Below are 23701 nucleotides of genomic sequence, written 5' to 3'. Positions count from 1 at the left end.
TTTTAATTAACACATAGCTTTTTAACAACAACAAATTAATTTATACCATTGCTAGAAACGATAGCCACGATAAGTAGTTTAAATCCGAGCTCGGTGAAAATCCAACACGAAATACGCATCTCCGAGCAAATCTACCGTTGTTCAAACAGCCTCGTCAAACCACTTTCTGATTAAGCGCGTAATTACTACACAGTCTTGGACGCACACTCGTTTATCTTCATTTGAGATCATAATTATACAGCTACACTCGGATGGGAGATAAAGAGGAAGTGTACCAGATACTATTAATACTAGAATTTACTTGCGTCTCGAACACGCGTTGATAGCATCGATCATTATGCTTTATGATCGTACACAACTTGAACACAATCTACGATTATATTTTTGCAAGCGTAACATTACGGTAACGATACGTCGGACGCTACTGAGCTACTTTAAAATATTGAAGGAAGAGCACTGATGTAACCATCATTTCTACTTTATTAGACTGTGCACTTAGAAATGTAAAAGTTGATAGTTAAGCTGCTTAAAGGCAGGAATTTAAAATATATTGAAAAGATCTGGACATGGCTTAACAAATTGGTAATCCATTCAAATTCTATTTTTGAAGTGAAAACTACTTTAGCGCCGTTGAGCACTTTTCTTGGGATGGGTATTAAATGTTAAACTCGCATTCACGATCAGGACACGTGACCTGATCGAAAATTCGTAAGACAGTCGTGGAGATTATGGATGTATGATATATACTAACTAATTATAGTTCGGCTCTTTCAACTAAATGATCATACGGTCATTGGACCAGTGGTTGAATCATTGTAATTACGAAGACGAAACACCGCGTGGTCAAGGGATCGAATCTCAGCCGTGAAATATTTTACGGTTTATTATGAGAAAAAGTTAATTTTTCTGAGAGATAAACTTTTTAATGTAAAATAATTGTAATAGTTATTTTTTATGTAGCATAAATTGTCATTTTTGTGTACGATAGCGCAATAAATGAATATTGTATTTAACTGATAAATGAAGCAATTCTTGCGAAATTATTCCCTAACCATTCTAAAACATTTCAAGTTTTCACTTCTGCCGGCACTCTCAGAGAGTAACCCATATTTTTTTTTGCTGTTTGTCACATTAATACAAATAAGTGGTACAATAATTATAAGGGTAGACAATCTGTGACGCCGTGGGGTAGCTATAACCCTTTCACCCAAATACTAGTTAAAAAAATAACAAGTGTACGAAATCGTTCAAACTTAATTTTAACTACAAATAGTCCGTTGTTTAATAGTAAAACGGTAGTAAAACAACGCGACAGTATACAGATGTAAGATATCGAGTCTTGTAGAGTTTTAAATAATATAGTTCAATTACGAGTATGTGTCAAATAAAAAGATCTATGTTGTGGTAAAAATAATGATGTTTCTAGTTGTCTAGAAACATCATAATTTTTAGTAGGCCCTTAACGATCAAGAAAGTTCATAAAAGTAAAGTAATATATCTACAGTGCTAGAAGTTTGAAGTGATATTAAAAAGATCTTAATTTTAATTTCAATTCCTTTAATTATTTATTACTTAGTATTTTTAGTGTTTCAAAGACATTCTTATATTATTTAAAATACAGTCCGCGATGTCGCAATGACGGGGTTATAAATTATACATAATCATTTTTTTTTCAATAACCTTAATACCCGTGTACTACGTGAACAATAGATGCGTCGGTACCACGCTAAATGTATAAAAAACGTTGAAAAAATTTTTCTTCAACTACAACACTCTCGCATCAATGCCAATAGCTGTGGTATAAGTATGTATATGGTGCTGTAAGGAACCCTTACGTATTCTGAAGTGGTCTTCAAAGTTTGTTTTTCAATAATCGATCCGTTCGAGTTAACCAATCGAGAGCACGTGGTAGCGCGCGAGCGTGCAATGTCACTGTCAAGGTTACGCGCTACAATCATCTGTAGTCTATACTGTATGCTACACTTCACGGAACGATAAGGAAACGGCTTGCTTGTGACCTTTCAATCAACAACAACGTTTTGGTTGTAATACAACTCTTTTTTTCGTGGCATTAAATCAGCCGCACCTGTTACAACTAAAAGTTTTTCTGATTTATTTAAACTTGGTGCAGTGTGAAATATACACAAATGGCTGAAACGAACAATAGCCACTAACTTTGATGGACGATAGTTTCGAAATTCATAAATTAAACATTGCGAAATCGAATGCTGATGCTCGTTCACAGTTACTGGAATTTTTATGAGAAAAATTTATGGTTAGGGGCCCGATTATTTTTATTAACGCAAAAATTTAAGGGTCTTTTAGCTTTAGAAGACAGAAATATATTATCTAGCTTACTGGTTTTTACAACAACATGCATGCCCTAAACTAGAAAAATAATTATTGTCATATTAATGTATCCTTTTGTTGTTTGCAAGCGGAAACAATATTAAATATTAATGCGACAATTTACAGCATGTAATTTTTTTAATTCACGCCACAAAAAGACACTTGAAGATTATTCAAAACAAATTTTATGAATAACTAGCTGACCTGGCAAACGTTGTTTTGCCATATAAATTATATATGTTCACCTTCCTTGAGCTTCAACGAATCTATTACAAAAGATTTCATTGAGATCGTAGATTGTAGAACTGTCCAAACTACCTCTTTTTTAAAATACTACCCAAATCATGGGACGGACTTTAATTTAACATTTTTTTTGCTTTGTTTCCATTATTTTTACCGTATACCGATTTGTTATTTACATATAACATAAAAAATTGTTTAGATTAGCAAGAGCAACACTCAATACAATTTCCTAATATGCAAATATTGGGATTGAGCAGGTTATCAACTGTAAAGTAGAACCTGTAGATGAAGCCGCAACCTAAGAGTTGAACAAAGCATACACGATTTTATGAAGATACGTCACTCGAACGGTTAGCTCAGTTGGGAGAGCACTCGCACGTCACGCAAGAGGTCGTGGGTTCGAGTCCCGCATCGTTCATAATTTTTTTTAAATTTTATTGTGTACTTAAAATACTTTTACCTTAATATAAAATATTATCTTGTATATCATCTTCATTCGAAGACTTACCTCCTTTCCCATTTGAAATAATGCAATAAGCTAGATCTCTACGCAATAAACAGTAAACACACTTAAGTCTTACAACTTTATCTGAGATATTAAATTATTTTATTAACGTTAATCTTTAACGTGCAGTAAACCAATACAGTTGAGAGAAGTTATATGGGGCTAAGAATAAGAGACAAAATTAAAAATGTCACAATAAGAAATAAAACCAAAACAAAAGATGTAGCCTTATCTGTTCTACGATTAAAATGTACATGGGCTGGACATATACAAAGAACAAAAGACGAAAGATGGTCCAAAGTAGTAACGAACTGGTGCCCTATAAATAGGAAACGAAATCGAGGCAGGCCTAATAAGAGATGGAGCGATGACATACTAGAAACAGCAGGAAAGATGTGGACGAGAATTGCAAGAGACAGGAACAAGTGGAAATCAATGGAGGAGGCTTTTACCGCTAAAGGCGGTCCTTATGTCGAAATTAATAACTAATTATACTAACAAAATTGGTATTTTTTATTTAAAATAGTGAAATACTAACACATACTAACAAATACAACTTAATTAAGTAGATATCTTAATGTATAGATGTAAGGAAATAAAGCTATAAATAAATAAAAAACCCAATACAGTACAAAATGTGCAATGTGAACTGAGAGAGCGTGCCTGGTGATTGTTGCTATATTTTATCGCTTCACTGATTGCAACTGATAGTAATTTCAAATTAATAAATCATTAGCAATATGGTCGTATGTTGGAAGGAAGGTGACCTCTATATGACCTCTACGAGCCGGTACCGAGTGTTCGCACTTCACAAATTATCACTGATAACCAGTTGTACAACAATATCGATAGCGTCACTTTCTTTCGTTGCTATCTCATATATTTATTGTCATTATTTCATCTGATACAAGGACATCATGAATCTGGTTATGATTTCACGATACCGTAGGATTGTTTATTAATTCAGTCAATTATGTAATAGGATTGCTCGGTAAAATGTACGCAATTTTGAAATAGAAATTTGCCTAATTGAATAATTGAAATCGGAGGCGATATCGAAATATGAATACGAATGAATTAAAACTCTAAAGTGAGGTGTCATTATTATTCATTAAGTGTAGATAGATGTTTTACAATCAGTTTACTAATTATAACATAGGTCCTAAAGAATCCTTGAGAGTCTGAAGGGCGCCGAAGCTAGTGAAATTACTGGGCAAATGAGACTTAACATCTTATGTCTCAAGGTGACGAGCGCATTTGTAGTGCCTCTCAGAATTTTTGGGTTTTTCAAGAATCCTGAGCGACACTGCATTGTAACGGGCAGGGCGTATCAATTACCATCAGCTGAACGTCCTGCTCGTCTCGTCCCTTATTTTCATATTAAAAATTAAACGTTATTTTGTGGCCATTAAGAGACAAGTCGAAACTAAGAAAGCGAGACGACGTTTTGCCAATTTTAGCACCAGTATAGTCCTATAATTTTAGCACCAGCTTGTACCAGGGCAACATAAACGTAAAAGCGTTCACGTTAACTCGACGTAAACAGACACCATTTTCAGATACTATAATTTTTTATGCCATGTAATTTTATGCAAAAGCTTTTTGGCTGAGGGCCATCCTTTTAAATGCAGTATTCCGTATTACAAACATTATCGTCAGTCTCACGGTTTTTTATATTTAAAATAAGCGGTACTATCATTTTGAATTGCGCTTAAATAAAACACGCAACGCCGCGTGACTAGGTTGTTTAAACCATTCTACTTTTGCTTATATTTTGCAGAAAAACGCAATTACTGCTGTGAATCGAGACTAATTAATCCAAGTAGATTTTTAGCTTCAAACGAACTCACAACAAAACCTTTCACTCTCATAAAAATCATTAGATTTATAATGGACTAAAAAGTGACAAGGTGGGCAACCTGTTTTAGGAGTAATAAAATCATCAGTTACCAGATATGTTCATATGTCCTGTTCGTCGATAAAAAAAACAAGTTTTCACTCCGGGAGCGGCTACAGAAGTGAAAACTTCAATAATTGTGTGTGTATTTTTTTAATCGTCAGGAGTACTTTTAAGATAATTTATTGAATTAGGCGTTATTTTGCGGAAACCCATAATTAATCAAATGCTGTGAGCCTTATTGAGTGTAAATGCCAGTCTGTTGAGACTCGTGCAGAATTTGGCGAGTTAACATTTCCTGAGGGTGCCTCGTGTCAAATTGATTGAAGACAAATTATAGCGGAATTTACACTCAAGAAGGCTCACAACTTTTGAATAAATACTTTATATTAAAATATTTTTATTCATTATTATAACGTCAACAGGAATCGTGTCGCGAGTTACAATTGCAGGGGTTTAATGCGAGGCCGAGGGCAGGGAAGAAGGAGCTTGGTGAATGGAGGCCATTATTCTCAGCTGACCGTTATGGGGGACAGGCGTGATTGTATGTTCCTATATATGTATGTTTGTCTCTAGCGCATCGATGATTTATAGCATCGCCGACAGAAGTGTTCCGACAATAGTATAACTGAAACACACAGCATTTGAGAAAATTTATTGAAGTAGGCGTTACTTTGCGGAAAACCATAATTATACAAATGATTTAAGTTTTCTTTAGTGTTAATTCCTCCAATATTTGTCTTTAAACAATTCGTGCCAGATTTTGGCGAGACAGCACGTCCTGAGGATGCCTCGTGTAGAGGCGAAACACGAGTCGAATTGTTAAAAGACAAATATTGGCGGAATTAACACTAAAGAAAACTTAAATCATTTGTATACACAGCATTTGAACTAATATTGTTCTTTATGTACATATAAAGCATACTATATGATACTCTTCAAGACACAAGACGAATACATTATCTATAAAAGACTACAAAAGATCTTGACAATATAACCGTTTGAGCATAAATACTGGTAGTTTGAGGTTTTAATAGGACGACAAACGAGTACGGGTCTTGCAACATCAAAAGAAATACATAACCAGAATCTGAATTTAAGAATGGTCTACGCACCTTATTAAAGGTAATACCTTAAGTTATGATACCAATATACGTCAACATGTTAAGATTTGTAAACTGTAGTTGATACAATATATAAATAAAACGAAATCGGTCTGCGCGCCAGTTGTCATCACAATGTAAACGCACGTGTCCGCCCACGCGAATTCAAAATAGCATTATTACATAAGTATCGCTTGCGTTCCAGTTAAGTAACAGCTTGTGTTTGCGTCTGTTTTATATCAGCTTAAAAAGGGCACGAGCACGAGGGTCACTCGATGGTTACTAAAGGCAAAGTCAATCAACGCGATCTTTCCAAGTCGATACGTGATATCGATATTTAAACTTCGGCAACGCTACTGTGATTCCTATCGTGTTGCAAGAGAGTATGGGCCCCGGTGATCACTTACTATAAAGTGTGATTAGTTTTTCTCCATTGAAAAACAATGCATCCAGGGCGCAGTACTATGCGATAATTGTAGTTGTTCACTACGCCAGGAGTAATTTTTTGATGCATTCCAACAATTTTTAGTATTACGTGCAGGTGACCTGCTCGTTCCGTAACTTATTCGATATTAAAACCGGTCAAGTACCTGTATAAAACAACTTAAGTATTTACTTTTTAACTATTGTAGCAGAATAATTATTAATTTTTTTTCTTGTTATTTTTTGTTGTTATACTCAAATTATGAGACATAGCTCGCTAGTAAATAAATGGACGGAGAGTGAGTATTAGTGATAGGGCTGGTTGATTGCTTAGCAAATCTTGAAATAAAGGACGAGGCTAATTATATTCTACGAAATATTCAGTGATATTCAGGTTTAATAACGTATTGTCGTTCTTGGATCAACAATAATAGTGTGCTGTTGGCAACGACAGTAGTGCGGGGTATTGCGTCGTTCTGTATATCTGCCTGTTCACGCACCACTTGAACGGTGAAGGCATTGTGGAGACCGTAATCATCAAGCACAGGACACAGTGGATATAGAACGGGGGGCTGCATCCTGTTCCCACCCTCCAGGGTGCATCGCTCAGCTGTTACCTCAGGAATATATGCTTGATGTATATCTCGATGACACTGACTTCTTTTCTTCTTCACCTCTCCCAACACATCAGGCGCCGTGACTCTATTTTCAATAATTGCACTTACAATGTGCAACTCAAAATGAGTTGGACACACAAAAATACAGTTAATTTTTCTTTGTCCACATCGTAAAAATCTATCATTTGAGTGACTTTAGAAATCTAAATAAGAAAAAAAAAGATGAAAAGAAAATAAGAAGTTAAAAAATAATAAATTATCACGATAGTCCGTGGTTGAAAGGTTCTTTTCATTTCTTCAAAATTTCTTCATTCATTTTGGTACAATTTGTACACATATGAAAGTCAATTTTGATGCCATCGGTTCGAGAGACTACCAGAAGCAATTGTTCTGAGAAGAACCTTTACAGTTTTCACAGAACCCAGACATTTTTTATCGCCAATTTATTTCTGAACTTTATATTTCGCTATCATTATTAAAATTCCTTATATGAAGCTTAAATTTGTATCACGTAATTCTACTATATATTTGAATATATTTTCTCATGAGTGATTGAGTGGCCAGTTTTATGAAGTGTGAAGTTTGAGCAGCCAGCAATGGGCCTAATATCGAACCCTGCGGCACGCCCGGCTAATAACAGGGGCACTTTGCTTTATTTATAAACACTATTTTTGATCAGTCACATCAGTATGATTTAATTATTTCTATTGAGTTTATTGAGAGACCGTAATGTTGCTATTTGCTAAATAAGGTTTTATGTTTAACACAGTCGAACGCCTTAGACAAGTCACAGAAGACACCTAGAGCATCTTGTTTATTTTCCCAGGTATCGAATATATATTGTTTCATTATGCTGTTATGAAACAACTGTATCTGTCGTATTTCTACCCTTAGTAAAACCGGATAGTCTGTCTGTAACAGTTTATTCAATGTAATGGTCGGTCAGGCTTCACAGACTGTGGAAAACCCCGAGCTAATTCGCAATAAGGAGATACTGTCTGTATTGTAGGATTTAAGGGCAAAGGGAAGGAAGGCATGAGCTTTTACTGCCTAGCAGAACCATCGATTCTGCTAAAAACTGATGAAAGTAAAGCAAGAAGTTGAGATAAAACTTATCAATCGAAAAGATATGATCATACATCACGATAACGCTACACCACACACATATTTAGCCATTCAGAATTTTTTTTGGAGTTTGGCTAGGAGTCAACACATCTTCTAGTCTATAATATAGCCCTTACCTTGTCTTCAGATCTCCTTTCGATCTCTTATTATTTTTTAGGCAGTATCAGGTTAAGATCAAGAGAGAAATGACAAAACTACCTACTTGATCAGATGTACCAACATTTCTGGAGATCATGTCTAATCATGTCCACCTACAAGATGGCAAAAACATATATCGAAAAAACGGCACATATGTACTGTTATTAAATATACCTAATTTAACCTAATAATAATATAATAATAATTCCTTTATTTCAGGCTACATGGCCCATAAAATAAATACCTTATAGTCTAACATACATATGATATATAACTTAAATCTACGTCACATTTTCGCGGCGATGTGAGGCGCGGGTTCGGTAGCTTCCGGCGGTCGGCGACGTCCGCGATACTTGCGTAACACGACCCCCTTCGGCCACAGCTGCACGTCCAGGAAGGTTGAGATATGTTCTGTCGGGACGCGAACAACAAAAGAGTTGAAGTCTACTGCGTGACGCGTCACCAACTTTTCGACCCCCAACCGGAACCTTGTCTTCGCCACCAAGTACTGAACAATGTCGGAGGCCTTGGTGGTGTAGTGAAAGCGAGAGACGTCGATATACGTCGCTGGGATTACGCCTACCTAAGCTTTGAAGAAACTGTCTTGAGTATTTATATAAAATGCGAAGAAGTTTTCTACAACCTAATATTACATTTCATCAGTAAGTCTTTTTTTGAAATAAAATATATGACGATTATTTATTACTATTGTTTATTCATGTTGCCTTCACTGTGTACACTATTGCTGCACAAGTCTCAATCATCCCGCAAGCAATGTGGACTTCTATTACCTTCTTCTTTAGATTTGCATGCTCTATTTATTGTAATTATTGTTATCTACTTTCTTTGACATTACACACTTTAAAATACATAAAATATATAAAGAATCATATCAAAAACATACATCAAAGATAATTGTGAACATCTCAGCCCGAATCGAGACATGCGTTCCCTCGCGTGCCTCACCAATTATATTTGTGAGCTCCAGTGAACCATTAGATATTTTCACAAATATTATGATACGTCAGCTATAAGGTTAAGACTGGAATCCATTGTTGAATTATCAGTAATTCTGTATAAATATATGTATAATTTTAGCTAAGCAGTAATTTAATTAAAGCTGGTATATTATACGTTAGAGATCATCTTCTCTCTTGCCATCTTTGTTTGTCTTTACGACAGCATACTGTAAGTCTATGTGATGAAATCGATCCGAATCTCTCACACAACATCGGGCTTATAAATTTTGTAACTTTTAATACGTTTTCGAACGTACACTCAGTCACCCGATCTGAACAGAGTACAGCAGTACCTTGGGTCTTAATACCCAAAACAGGCTGGTGCAGAAAGCAACGGGAAATCTATAGCTAACTATCTTGGGAAATGTAAATATCGTTCTTGGGAAAGATCCCAAAATGAGAACTTCTTCCACTATGGTACGTAATTATTCAGGTATTAATAAAATTATGAAACTCAAAAAATCATAAAAGCAGTTAACGCTCCTGTGATTCCTCCTGAGCATATCATCCGCGTGCAACCCTTAAAAAAACAATATTGTTTGTTAATCATATAGAGTATATGTAATAACGAGTCACGCATATGTTAAGACTCAGTTATAATAATAAAAGGTTAATTACTAAAGGTCACCCGAGTTGGACTTTGTTGGGTCATTATGTTATAAGAATATATAGGATATACTAATAACAGCTATAGATTCTTGTATTTCTGGTAATCTTTTTGCAGATGGGCCTAAAAAGGATCAACAGCGGGCGCGAGGAACTAAACGCTCATTGGTCAGGTTAATGATCATAACATATCGTAAATAATCGCTACTGGCTTCTGTCTAATTATCTGTACATAAGATCTATTTTCCTAATGTGCTACGTGAAAGCCTTCGCCCTTCAGTATTTCTACGTCATCATTCATACAGCCGCGGAGTTTCTTTCGCATGTCATTATCAGGTCTGGGTCATTTCTCTATCGAATTAGTGATACATTCTAACTATAATTGACAATGTGATTTTTAAATCCAATATTGAATAAAAATATTGTAATCTGAAAAGCGGAATACAATCTAAGCGATCAAGAAGTAAGGCAGTTTATTCAAGCATTGTTGAATTAACAATTGAATATGACATATTACAATTTTCTTCTATGAAATCCCAATAACTCAATCGCTAGATATGTTTTTAATACAAGCACGTCCAAAAAATCGAAATGCTTTAGACATTGTCTTACAGTTGAATAATTAGGTTGAGAGGATGAATTGATGTAGATTTAAAGATGTTAGGAATTGGGTCAACCCCTCAAAAGTAGATTTCGTTATCAGATCGGGGATTTACTGAAAAGGACCAAGTCAGAATTAAAAAAAAATAAGATATCTCGCTTGCAAATTTGACACAAAGAATCCAGTCTGCCAACCGTTTTGGAAGAGCCACCTGGTTGCGTTCAAAGTAAAGTCTTGGCTGATTTAGTTGGATAGCCCTCTTTTCCCCATACAAACATTACGCGCTGTTCACTCGTAATTTTAAAACAAAAGATCGTATCAAAATAACATTGGTTGCGTGCTACGGAACCCTAAATAACTGCACCTAGAACAGAGTTGGGTATAATCAATGTTGCGAACACACAAAGCCTACATTCCGTGGCTATGACCAACATTTTTAAGCGTATGCACGAATAAATTACAAAGTGTAATTGTGTTCCCTTCCGGGCGGTGGGATCACGGGAGGGGGGCTGTTTTGGTGCTAGTTAAAGCGGAAAAATACAAGTATACCTATAAGCCATTCCGGCAGTAACGAAGTTACCTAATTTGTAGCAAAAATTTTCAAAAGAGTTCGATGCAAATCCAGTTGTAGCAAATTGTGGTTTTATTAGATTATTTCCAGTAAATCAGTATTTATTCACGTATTCTGCAATGATACTAGAACTACAGGTAATAATTTTCCAATCATACAAATGGCTAACATAGTTTTTATTAATTAACTATGAAAAAAACCCACTTGCTGTCAACTTTCCTACTAGTTGAAAATGTACGCCAGCATACAAATTTCTTGATTAGGTATCTCATATAGATTTTATAGAACATATCTTAGAAGTATTAGGACATTAAAAAAAATCTAAATCCGCGAATAGTAGCGACACGCAGCGCCTAGTGCTCCATTGCGCGGTGAGCGTCGCGTCAATTATGTAAATGCGTTAAAAGCCAGCATTGTTCCGAAGCACGTGAATTAGCACAACACGCCACTTACCGAGCTACAAGCAGACCGCCGCCGCATACGTAAACCTTCCGCGTATCCTATTACTTTAAATAAGTCTATCAAGTGTTATAACCATATTTCCTGTTATATAATAAAGTAGGTATGTCATAAAAGCTGCCTGGATCATTAAAAATTCTATTTATTAAATAAAAACTATGTCGCTTTTATTCAAAATCAAACATGTTTTTTGTTCAATAGCGCAAATGGGCTTAGCTAATATATACTAAAAAATTGCCACTTTGTCGTGGTCTTTGAGATTTGTTGCGAATACATCTCCACTAAGTTTATGAGGGGTTATTACTATCAATTTATAAATATAACTTTTTGAGAACAAATATCAAAAATAAAAACATTAAGATATTTTGCCCATACCCAATTTCAAATATTCTCATAATAATAAAAATGTCAAAAATAACGGCACGCTTTCAATTTAACAAAGGAATACCTACAGCTAAGTGCTTACGTTTAACAGAAGTAATCCCTATTTATAATATTTTTTTACAAAGTTGATCCGTATAAGAAACAGTAGAACTATAAGTAAAACTTAATATCTAGTAAGCACAGCACCTTAACAATAAACTTTATGTGTACAAACTTAATGAGCTGCAGAACATTAGCCCCGTGTCGCGAGTCCCTTATTATGTCACGCCACACGCATTGGGTAACATTTTAAAACGGTCAACGAAATTAATGAGGTGAGTGGGGGCGGTTGGATTTTACTACGTTATATTAATAAATGTTTGATTGAATAACAGACAATACAAATTTATCCATTGAAGGACATACATTGTTGTACTTCTCTCTGTCGTTGCCATTTAAACAACACTTAATATCGCACGTCGCGTATAAAGAATATATTTGAAAGAAAATATAGAATCAAATAAAGTAACTTCAAGTGACCATTTCATACAAAATACAAATCCAATTAAATGTCTAGGCATAAGGATATGATAGGGTAAGAAGCTTTCAGCCCGAACAACATTAGCAAGTCATAAAACATGTGGCGATAAACGCGCAATCTGTGCCTAGCGAACTCCGGGCTCCCTAGTCCCTATACTCGTGTATGTTCGCTTAATGAGACACATCGTTAGCCGCACGGATAACGTTGTGACGCCGCTGTTGACGCCGCACCGCTAATGTGGCAGCGCGTTTATATTGAGCGCTACCAACACGGTCTGCAGACTTGCTCAATATAAACGAATTGTTTTTAAGTATCCACATCTCTAAAGGAAAAAGGGACACTTATAGGATTACTTCATTGTCTGTATGACAAGGCCCTTCGCAGGGACGAGACAGGTACCGCGATGAAATTTATTTTCGATGGAATATTAATCATCTCCGCACGTACTCACTAACAACACCAGTAGAATCACAAGAGCATTGCCCACTTTCAAGATGCGTGTACTCGTTTTTATGCGTAGAATATTTCTATTGGAAAGAAAATTCCTTGAAAACCGCACTGCGGCCTGAACGCCACACATCCAGTTGATGATGTTGATAAAATTTTGGTCGTGCTATGATGGAATTCAAACAAGTCTACGGTAAATGCCGTTCATGTTTTCTATTACTACCCCGGATGTGTATGCCAAGTGATCGAGGCGATAATAGATAACTTGATTATATGAATGGAATTTATATAAATGGAATGGATACTCAAGACATGTTTAGTGGTTACTGCTGGCACAGAAATGTAAACGAGAAGAAACTGATAAGAAAATGAAATACGAAAATAGAAAAGCAAGAAAGAATAAGTAAGAACCAATAGAAATAACTGTCGGAAATATTAAATACGAATAGTCGACGGTGGAGGACTTACCGGTGTTGTATTCTAGTTGATTGCTTCCAGAGTCGATAGTAAAGCGCAGCGGAGAGAAAATAATACAATATCAGATATTAATTATTAGCTCGATATTGCAGAGTATCTCACAACAACACTCAAGCTGGGATTATTTTCACGTTCTGTTTTACTTGCTTGTGTGGAAACTATAGTAGGTAACCTCGGTAGTAAATATACGTTAGAAGATTATATTATTGCGTATTTTCTGCTAATTAGCACAAATTCTAAGTTTGTAACAGTATCTTCTAAATTAAATTCAATAAAAAATTCAGACAATAATAATAATAATATGCCATTTATTTCAGGCATTTAAAATAAATTGAATAATGTAGAATAAGATGTAACAATAAAGTTATTATGCCAGTATTGTAGTATAGGATTCTCCGGGTGCTCAGAGCATACACTGAGAATTTCGTTTTAGAATTCGCGAATGCGAGACCAAAATATATGCATTCTCACTTTTATTGAACACCCCTCGTATAATTTTGTTAATTAAATAAATAATAAACAATTATAAATAATAACATACAATAAACTCCATCCAAACAGGTGGCGTTCACTGTATCTTTTATTTCATTCGTTCCAGCCTTATATCAAAATATCACCAAAATCTTTCCCATCTAATGTACAATTCTCAGTAAATCTCGTGACTTGCTGAGTTTTAATTAATAGGTCGCCAACATATTCAATAACTGTTAACCCCCGACCCTGGTCGAGCTCTACGTCAGATTGTGGCGCCCATCTGAAGTGTGGTCAGGCCCTCACAGAAGGTCGGGTCATTATCTTTGATCCGGGACGTTAGACTAGGAATATTGCCCACGCATATCCGACGTATACGAACGTTAGAACAAAGTAATCTAATTAATTAAAGCTAAGTTAATATAATTTTAATAATATAATGTTTGTAAACAAAATAATATTTAATAAAACTAAATAAATTCATTTATTCAGTAGGATCAATCACTTTGAATTATCAATCAACTTTCGTGCTAAATAATCTATATTGGCAAAATGTACATTTTATTTGGCAAAGACTTTTTTGGGAGAACGCTATAATTTTCATCAGATTCTATGATTCAGATACCATTTTAATGCCTATATTATACTTTCGACATCTGTCGAAATGTCATAAAATTAAAAAAAAAAAACCAAGTAATAATTTGAAAATATATCAATGCAATCTAGTGTTAATATTAAGGGTCCAGTTCAGTTAAGGGTCATGTTCGTTGAGGGTAGGTACCTGACTTCCTCGCTGTAATAAGAACAAGAATCGCGACATGCTGGCGTCGATTACGCAGCTCGAATAAAAAAATCCTCACGGCTATATCTGACGATACAAACTATAAACGATGGATATCTGTTCACATGGAGAATAACAAAAAATATATTGTACTTTTAATAAATATTATGAATTTTTATATTTTGGACACCACACTGTATAGGGGATACAGTGATGGTTTTCTAGTTAACTTTTAAATAGAATAAGGAATTAATGTTAACTGTAGGACGTAATTGGTCTGAAATAAAACAATATTATTACTATCTAAAAATGTATTACTGAATTAAGATTACGCGCAAATATGATTTCCTCCAACTAAATTTTTTTTTTAATTCTTTCAGAGTGACCGTTTATTGCGCGCGAAGTATTCGCATAGGCCACCTTGTCATTTGAATAAAAATGTTGTGTTAATTAATAAGGTATCCAAACTTTTAACAGAAGTTGCAGACAACTCTTGTCAAACGTAAGTTTTACTAAAATTTCAAGTTTTATACATGAAAGTAATTCTAAGAAACCCATTACAATCAAGTCTTTTACTGGCCACTTCAGACATAGGATAGGCCCTTCAAAACGAAACACTAACGGCCTTAAAAATACACTTAGCATAAAGTTATACCTGAGAACAAACCAAAAATTTGCAAAATGTCTTGAATAATAATGAAAATTGATTACAAATCATTTTGCATAATATTCTTGATTTATTCTCAGGTATAACTTAATACCAAGTTTATTTGTAAAGCCGTTGTAATGTTTGGACACACAAATGCTTGATGGCAGAGCAAGGCACCGCTGTGAAAAGCCTCCCACTGGTAAAAACTACAGCACAATATCAAAAAGTACAATTATCAACCTCTAGGATATTGTATTAGGTAGAGTACCTCGCGGGTTCGTCAGCGTTGCTTATAAGCAGATGTAATGCAACATTTCCAAGTATTAATGAATAGTTTATAGAATAATGAGTTGGCTGATAGTTATGGTCTCGGGACAAAGGCAGCGTTGAGCGCGTCTATTAGAGTCGAGTTGTCGGTGTAACAATGGCCGCTTGTTTACGAGTTAATTACAGAGCCAGCCGACACATAATCCATTATAAACTTCTATGCTTAAGATCTAATGAAGATATAATACCTACTTTGTGATTCATTATTTTGTACGATAATTCACAAACGCCAGACCTGGTTAAACAATTTCACTAAAGTTAAAAATTCTTAAACTGCTAAATCAAATTCACAACAGCATAACCTTAATATCTTTTATATAAAACTAGCTGACCCGCCAGATGTTGTTCTGTTCATAATAAAAAAAAAACTCTTGCGGATGGAATTTTGGAAGATCCGTTCTTAGCTGACCTCTACCCGGTGAAAAGACTATTCCTACCAAATTTCAAGTCTTTAGCTCTAATGGTTCCAGAGATATCGTGACTATATACGTGGAAATCTCTTATATATATATATATATATATATATATACCTACATCTACATCTCTTATATATATATAGATTCTCGTGTCCCGGTGTTTACCAAATTCCTCCGAAACGCTAAGCCAATTTGTTTGAAAATTTGTGTATCTATAGAATCCATTTATAACCTACGCACGTAAAGGATCTTGAAGTCTGTTAATGTAACGCTATACTCTATGGTGTTCACCACATCACAACAGATATGCAGTGCCGCTCATAATTCCTGAAAACCGAAAATTCTGACTAGCAACATGCTTACGTTCGTACTTTGAGACATACGATGTTAGTTATTCTTTATTGCTTACTGTACTGCGGTAAATAAAAGTAAAACCCGTTTGAGATTTATTTCTAAAAAGACAATGATCAAAAGTGATCATACCAGTACTAGGTGCACATGATGCGCAGGAGTCGATCGTGAGCCATGACCGGTCGGCTCCCAACCGTGACAATGTCAAGGACGTCGGTCGGCCGGCCGGGCACACAAATAGCCGCGTCCGAAATAGAGGAGCTAATTCAGCATCATACGCGCTATTCAGCGTTACCTTGACTTTGATACCTCCAGTGTGTTTGTGTTACGTAACGTATCTACACAATCATGTTTTGTTATCTATTATCATTATGCCAATCATTTATGTCGTCTTTTGTTGATGTAACTGTTATGGAAATAAAAAATATAGAGGTATCCAAACCTTTTGCAAAAGTTGCACATAACTCTTACCAAACGTGATTTTTACACGAAAAAGTTTTATACATCAAACTAATTCTAAGGAACCCAAACACTGAGCAGCATTGCGACTGCGCTCGTCACTTTAGGACATAAACTCAATTCTTATTAGGCCAGTAATTTCACTAGCCACTTCAGACATGCGGTTGGCCCTTCAAAATGAAACATAAACGGCCTTACAAATGCACTTGCATAAAGTTATACATGAGAGGAAACCAAAAATTTGCAAAATGTATTTTTGTAAGCATTTTGCATAATATTCTTGATTTACTATAAGGTATAACTTTGTACTAAGTTTATTTGTAAAGCCGTAATAGTGAAAAGATTTATATATAGAGAAGCTATTGAAATTAAAAAGCATCCTGAAAATTTTTATAGGGAGGATGGTTTAGACTACCGTAAACATGGAATCCCGTGGTCTCATTCTCCAGTACAAATGCAACAAAAAGACCCAAAAGTATGGACGTCGTAAGTAGTGTGTGTCGTGAATTAAAGAATCAAACATAAAAACGAATTAGGGGCCACGTGGACAAATTGATGTATTATTAGTGTCAATGTGTCAAGAGTTTCTCGCCGCCACCGCAGTTCCGCCGCGATCACGATTTATGCAACTGTATCGAAATATCGGCACTAAATTAATAAAATATAATATATCGTGAGTGCCCGTCATAATAATTACAATGTTAAAGTTCCGCGAAGATAAAAGTGTAAAAACACAAAAAGATGTAGACACAGAAAATGACATAATAGTATTTTATGCAAGAGTTGTATAAGAAGGGTCAAAAAACGTAAATGGTGTGGGTTGCGATTTGAGCCGCTGGCGAACCTCGCAATGAATGACGACACGAGTGTTTTTCGTCCAAGTTATACAATATTGCATACAAACTTTTTCTACGACTAGGTAATTTTAACTGAAATAAAAATTAAACAAACAAGCCCATTACTTTTCTAATTCGTTTTGGGCGGGAAATGTATTGTATCCATACTTATCTCTGATGAGTGATTTTATTTTTCCTTCGCGGAATACCAAAGGATACACCCATATAGCCAACGCAGAAAATGTGAAAATTACAGAGTATAAATACCAGCATCTTGGCAAATTATATTAAAATATTGATTTGAAAATTTATTCCATTGGAGGTTTTTTATTTGAAAAATGTTATTAGAAAGATTAGTCCCAACTATCTAATATCTTTATCATTCAAATAATCTTCCACATTATAATTATATGTCTTAGGTGTTAATTAAATTTTTTCGATAATTTTTTTTTTATTGGTAATATTCTAATATCATCTGGGACTTTATTACAAAATATAATACAATCCACTTTAAAGATTCAGCAATTTTACGGAGCCTAGTAGATGGAATTGCGAGTTTATGTTTGATTTGAGTATTGACATAATTGCAGTGGGGCCCCCATATTGAAGGATTGGCGAATAGGCTTAGTTCTGCAGCATATGCGGTTAAGAAAATCAGACGGTTAACTGACATAGATACGGCGAGATTAGTATACTTTAGTTATTTTCATAGTGTTATGTCCTATGGTATATTGTTATGGGGCAGTGCGGCCGATATTAATACTTCTGCTTCTACATCTTTGTGCTGCAGAAGAGGGCTATTCGCGCGATTTATAACCTACGTCCTAAAGAATCATTAAGAGAAAAATTTAAAGAAATAAACATTTTAACTGTTGGTTCTCAATACATTTTTGATAATGTTTTGTTTGTTCATACGCACATTGAGGAATTTTCTAGAAACTGTGACATTCATAATGTTAACACGAGGAACAAACATAAACTTGTTATGCCTACTACTCGGTTGGGTCGAGTTAGTAAGTCTTTTGTTGGGCGATGTATATGCTTCTACAATATGATCCCAGAAAATGTACAAAACAAATGTGTTACGAAATTTAAAAGAATTGTTAAAAAACGTTTGTGTGGGAAAGGTTATTATAGCATAAACGATTTTCTTAATGACACCACGGACTGGGATTAAAGCGAACACCCTCAGGCTCTTTAATTATTAATGTTTATTGTACGATATTACATTGTAATCCATATTTTATATAAAAAAAAAGCCCGCTGAGTTTCTTGCGCCCATTCTTCTCAGGTCTGAGGCAGTCTCTTTTGAATGGGTGGTAGATTTTGACGTTCAATAAGTGATTATAAATCCTATTTTGAATAAAAATATTTGAATTTGAAATGTATATCACTATTCTCTTTAAATTTACTAATTTGTTTACGAGCATTATTATTTACTTACACCTATTTTTTATATTTATTACAGCTATATTAAAATACTCATAGATTTAAAAGAGTGGCTCTTGAGTTTCTTGTATGTGCTCACGACGTCTACTTTTTCTTAACATAATGATAAAGGTAGACTCAATAATTTAAATGAGATATTTGTTTCGACGATTCAAAAGCGCTTAGTTTATCCGCCAGGTGCAGAAAGCATCCTTAAAATTAATGCTTCATTATATCACATGCTATATTTGACTGTCAAAATGAAAAAGAAAGTGACAGTATCATATTTAATGAAACATTAACTTTAAGGTTCTGCAACTAGCGGTTAGGCTATTTGAATAAAGTTTAGTTGCTTGACTTTGACTTTGCAGTAAACATTTCCGGCCTAACAAATAAACATGGCATAAAGTTATACCAGAGAATAAACCACGAATATGCAAAATTTTGACTACATCGCTGAAAACACTGTCAATACAATGAGAATTCTGAAGTTTTCCGAATGTCAGCTGCCTTGCAAATAAACGCGGGAAACATTATACGTCTGAATAAACCAATCGTAAACAAAATGTCTATTTATAAACATGTTGCATATTCTTGGTTTATTCTCAGGTATAACTTTATAGCAATTTTATTTGTAAGGCCGTTCCAGTTTAAGTTTAATTCCGTATTTCAAATAAGCCCGCCGGTAATATTTATAGCGAGCTTACTAGTGTAAGGAAACTATAAACTTAAAGGGTACTTGAGGGCTCACAGCGATGAGCTTGCGGCTTTTTTAATGTCCCAACAAAGCACCTGGTGCGTAATTCGGGAGCTTTATAGCAGAGCTCGTGCGGCCAGAACTCGTTGCCAACTTTTATGGCCGGCTCATATTTTGATTAGTCATTAGTGCTCGGGTGCGTTAAGTTATTGCATGTGGTGATATGTATTTATATCTTTATGTAACACTAACTAACACATATATATATGTGGCAGTATGTTATTGCTTCGAGCATAACACATTTTAAGCCGGTAACTTTTGCTACTGTTATTAGTCTGAAAAAACGCCCCGCTGTTACTTGACAGATTACTAATTCTGACGAATCTCGTATAATTAATATTTTCTTTAACAGAAACAGATCGCATTCATATAATAATGTAACTACTAATGGAAAGATTACGTAATCAATAAAGCTTATAAAAGGCTATCACAGTAACACGCATTCAATGTATATTTTTCTAGTCCTCTACTTATATCTGTCATGTAAACAGCCATGATCACCAACACAAGTAGGTACATTCTTTGCTTACTTGAATGACCGAAACGATTTTCACGTGGTTGGCAGCATTCGACGCAGTTTTTTAAGAATTACGAAGTAATTCCAAGAAACACACTTTTTTCGGTTTTCTTTCGTCAACGATAACCGATTCTGACCGGCTTGGTGATCATGGCGATCTACGTTTTTTGATGCTAAGAGCTGATTAGTTAAAGCAGTTTAAAAGTTATTCCAAAAACAAACACATATGATAAATTTCGAATAGCGCTAACCGCTATAAAATCGGTGAAGCCGTTCAAAAGTTGTAAGAGGTTTACATACATACAAACACACACACACGCATACAGACGTACGGACACCATCGCGGGAATAGTCAGGGAAGTTTCCTAGGACCTTAAAACGTCGAGATCATATGAAAACTCGATTTTCGAAACGGGGTAAAACCAATAACTTCCCGAAATTCGAAAATTCCAATTTTCTTATCGGGAAGCAAAAAAACACTCGACAACCGATGAGATCATACAATTCAAACCTCCTTTAACTTTCTCTAAAAACAACAGCTGCTAGATAACATAATACACTCATGACTGCTGAATATAAATTTCGCTTCGAAAGATGACATAATTGTCCATATCACTTTGACGAAAAAAGAAATTCCCCGGAGTTGCCTTTTACCCAAGCCTTTTTACTTTTGCACAATAAAATACCTTTTAGAATAAATATAACTGGCTCCTTAAGGTATATCGAATTATATTTGCGACGTTTTATTTAACAATGTCTCCTTGTTTCGACAAAAATAACGAAGAGTTGCCCTTGAATAAAAACACTTATCTTTTTTCGTCTGGAAAGCTTTATATCCCAATAATGGGTTGTCAAATCAGATTTTAAGCCATCTAATATGATTATGGTTGAAAGAGTGGTAGAAATGTGTATCAAATAAATTCCGATGAAACCCATGTATTCTCATAAAAGAAGACTAACAAATTGTTTCAGTATTATAAGTGTACGTTGGTCGAGTGTAAGGTATTCGTGTCAAACGCGTCTGCTTCTCAAAGAGTTCCAGGGTCAATCCCCGCTTGCGGATTGCATATACATCCAAAGTTCCACTTCTGGATATGTATCATTTGTAACTTGTCAATCCTCCCAATCTTACGGATTCCCAACGGTCGAAGAGCAAAAACTAAACCGCATTTCGAATACCCAATATATTTGAGGTGAATGATCAGTCAGTCACAATCAAGTGAGCCCTATTGCTTGTCCATTGATGACGGACATAATACATATCTATAACACTCAGAAAAGAAAACTCTACATATAATTTATTTATTAGTAAGTCCCAATGTTCATCGTTGGCTGAGATCTATAGACCGTACTTAGACTTTACTTACGTAATACTTAGCTGAGTGTATGCTTAGCATAATCTTTGATTTCGTTATTATAGTAATTTGTCAGCTGAAATTATGCTGAGCTTAAACTGAGGTAGCCCAATGTAAAAGTCAAGTTCGCGTTTTATCACGCTCAGCAAAATTTTACGTAAGTAAAGTCTAATAAAATCAATAATAAATAATAGTTATTTATGCAACTGTTGTGTAATAAAGGGTTTAATACCCTTTATTACACAACGGCAATGTGGGTTTATATATGTGGGTGGTAATAGTATCACATGAGTGTTGTAATACCTAATTATCAACAGTTGCATACAAGACTTTATCTACATCCATAATATGAATCCTCGATGAAAGATTCTGAAAAAGTTAGCTTACTGCTAACATAGGAAAAGCCAGTCCTAGTAACCATTAAATCATCCAAACGAATGTTGTCATGAAAATAGATGATGTAATGTTGTACTGAATTTCATTACAACACTCGTTTGGATGATGTAATGGATATTAGGACATTGGGTGTTTTAATATTGGCAATGAGCTAACTGTTTTAGAACCTTTAATAGAGGATTTAAAGCATAGGTGTAGATAAATATCTATAATTAACACTCAGAAAAACAAAACTCGACAAACATTTATTTATTAGTAAGACCCAATGTTCTGAGTTGGACGTTAATTATTATCATCCGATAGTCTCATAAGAGCCGTTCGAGCGGAGCATGCATGTTTGTAATAGCAGTAATAACCGGCCAAGATAATAGTGAATCAAGAGGAAATATTGCCAACATTATTTCTAACTAGCCCCACGTTCAATTTATAAGAACTCCGCCGAACAAGATATTTTCCCGTGATAACAATGTCACACCGCCGCTCCGGCGAGCAAATAGCAATAGTAGCGACGACCCAACATGATCCGCTAATCTACATAAATATACGGACTAGCTCACAACTAAACTAATATCTTTCTTTTTAAATAAAACACTTTTAAAGGATTAAAACGCGTGTAATTGTAACTGTGTTATTACAACCCACAACTACACATACCAAAAAAGAAGAGGACACTGTCAGTAAATATTGCGAAAAACCGTCTGTCTACAGCAAATATCACCTCCGAGGCAATAAATGGCGCTAAACTTCATAATGACAATTATGACAACTATCTCTTTATACTATCTTTGACTCAATTCATCTGCAGTCCCTCTGAAAACAAGATCTGGAAAGGCCTTGATATGTCGGGTTAACTAAAATAAAAATATAACTTTTACGCAAAAATCTAATGTAATAACATAGTTATAATTACACGCGTTTTAAACCTTTAAAAGTGTTTTATTAAAATGTGTAACACTCGCGTTAATCAAAGAAATTACAAGTATCTTTATATTTAAAAAAGAATTGTAAGAGTCACAAGTACTTATACTCATGGTTAATAATTAATTATAAAAGGCAAGGCATAAAAGGCATTTATTTTCTCAAAATTGATTCCTTTAGAATTATTTTTGATGTAATTTCTAATATACTAGATACTACTACCGCTTCGGAAACAAATGGCGCTCTGAGAGAGAAGAAGCGGCGCAAGAAACTCTCCCAGCATTATTTTTTTGCGCTCTTTTCAATAAAGATATTCAATATTGTACAGTAATTTCTATCGCTATAAAATAATCACAATCTAGTCCCAAGCTGTCCGGCCATTTAGATATTCAGCTGTGGAGTAATAGGATTTACGATTTATTATAAATTTATTTATAGATAATGCCTGAACAGTGGCTGGGACTTTATTATAAAAGTGTATACATTTTCCCTTAAAGCTATTATGTATCTTATGAAGCCTATTAGAATTAGTTACAAGCAATCCCACATTTCTAGT

The 23701-nt window shown here is 34.8% G+C and overlaps 1 protein-coding gene and 1 non-coding gene across 3 annotated transcripts in view; one reads left to right on the top strand and one right to left on the bottom strand.

The window, feature by feature from the left end:
* LOC126975099 (max dimerization protein 1-like) overlaps positions 1 to 23701 on the bottom strand; it is a 343919-nt gene that overhangs the window by 163495 nt on the left and 156723 nt on the right. The gene's annotated exons all lie outside the window — the stretch shown is intronic.
* Trnad-guc (transfer RNA aspartic acid (anticodon GUC)) lies at positions 2938 to 3010 on the top strand. The gene has a single exon. It is a non-coding gene; the product is annotated as a tRNA-Asp (tRNA).

Source organism: Leptidea sinapis, chromosome 34 (genome assembly GCF_905404315.1).
Source record: "Leptidea sinapis chromosome 34, ilLepSina1.1, whole genome shotgun sequence".
Taxonomy (NCBI): domain Eukaryota; kingdom Metazoa; phylum Arthropoda; class Insecta; order Lepidoptera; family Pieridae; genus Leptidea; species Leptidea sinapis.
This window is presented reverse-complemented; position numbering and strand designations above follow the sequence as displayed.